The sequence below is a fragment of the Bison bison genome, unplaced genomic scaffold, assembly GCF_000754665.1.
Source record: "Bison bison bison isolate TAMUID 2011002044 unplaced genomic scaffold, Bison_UMD1.0 scf7180017864108, whole genome shotgun sequence".
In the NCBI taxonomy this organism is placed as follows: domain Eukaryota; kingdom Metazoa; phylum Chordata; class Mammalia; order Artiodactyla; family Bovidae; genus Bison; species Bison bison.
Genome location: NW_011494680.1, coordinates 6,030,118 through 6,031,701, shown reverse-complemented (window position 1 = coordinate 6,031,701; position 1,584 = coordinate 6,030,118). Strand labels below are relative to the sequence as shown.

The following is a 1,584-nucleotide window of genomic DNA, read 5'->3' as shown; positions in this document are numbered from 1 at the left end:
CCCCACTGCCCCACCAGATCTCTGGCCCCCTCACCCACCCTGGCTCCCTACCCCCTCCCCGGGCGCCCTTCCCCTACCCCCCTCCCCTCCCACGACCCCACGCTCCTCACACCCGAGGACGGTTCCCGCACCCCCGCCGGGCTCCCCCGGGCACCCCTCCCCTGCAGGCTCCTCCTCCCTGGAGCGTTCTCGGGCCTGCCTATCATCTTCTCTAATTGTTTCCAGATTCGTGTGGGAGGTCAGGCCGCGAGCGCTGCTCCATGCCAAGTTTATAAACAGAGCAGTGTTTCCAGATGTCCGCTGGCTCCAGCCTGGCGAGCAGGTTGATTGGGACCAGAGCAGCAACAGGTGGAGCGCAGACAATGAATTCCTTGACACTTACTTACTCCCTCAACTCTCCTCCCCCCGCCCTCAGCCCCATCTGCCACTGTCCCCACAGATCCCCAAAGGCTCACATGAACGGCAAAGCCTGGAATGCAAGGAAAACAGTCATTTCCCTAATGAGGGCGGGGGTTGGGGAAGGGGGGCAGCGTCCCCATGGACATCAGAGCCTGGCTGGGCCTGCAGGAGGAGGGGTTCGGCGGGCTGCCTGGCCCCTCTCTCGCTCAGGCCTCCCCAGCTCTGTCCCCAGCTCATGGCCGCCCAAGTGGGGCAGCTCCTCACAGCAAGTGCTCTGGGAAATGCCTGGGCTTCTCAGGAAGAGGACAGACAACAGGGTCCAGGCCCGCTGCATGCTCAGGGATCCAAAGGGACAGGGTAGGCTGCAGTCTGGACCTTCGAACTGGACAAGGTGCACCCTGGGGACCCTGGGACCACAGCACAGTGTCCTGTCCACGGTGAAGTGGCTGGGCCAGGGGCTCAGTGAAGGCAGCACGTCAGACGCCTCTACCCAGAGGGCCTAGCTCACAGGCCCTGCAGCGGCTCCCATGAGGGCTGGGCTCCAAGCTGAGGGTCCGGGCCGCGGAACCTGAAGCCAAGAGACTAAGCCTGTGACCGGATGGAATCCAGGCTGGCTCAAGCGGGAACCCTCCCAGGTTTAAGTCCCGACCTATAGAAAGTGCTGTGAAAATACAGCACATAAATATCAAAAGCACGTCTGTGAGTGTCTCTGAGTTAAGATTAGGTTATCTTCTGCCAGTCTTTGCATCTGACTTTCTTCTTATAAAACGTAACCTGACCCTGGGCTTTGAAGAGCCGGGATCTGGGACTGGGTAGTTCATCTGAACTGACAGGACACCGGTGCGGGGGTCCATCCACCCACCCAGGCCCAGCCCAGACCCAACACTCTGAAGGCCCTGCAGCGCCACCGCTAACATCCCACGTCACAGCCGAGCACACAGATCTAGAGCAGGGCCTGCAGGACTCAGTCTCCAAAGGAAAGAGCACACACTCGTGTGTCTTTAATTACCTTTGCTCCATTTCCACAGGGCGGCTCTGACTGGTGCTTTATCCACAGAGCTCCAAGTACTATAGAAGGAATTCCTAAGGAAACAAATCATGCCTGAAATGAAAGAGCAAGAAAATGAGTTAGAGAGAATAAACTCCTGAATGGGAGGGTGAGGAGAAGAGGAGGGGGAGGGGAGG

General features: G+C 59.2%; 1 long non-coding RNA gene across 1 annotated transcript in view; it reads right to left on the bottom strand.

Annotated features, from left to right (window-relative positions):
* The window catches only part of LOC104987855, a 25,317-nt gene that overhangs the window by 1,276 nt on the left and 22,457 nt on the right, over positions 1-1,584 (bottom strand). Inside the window, exon 2 of the long non-coding RNA XR_825177.1 lies at positions 1,409-1,501. This is a non-coding gene — a long non-coding RNA (uncharacterized LOC104987855). The remainder of the gene's footprint in view (positions 1-1,408; positions 1,502-1,584) is intronic.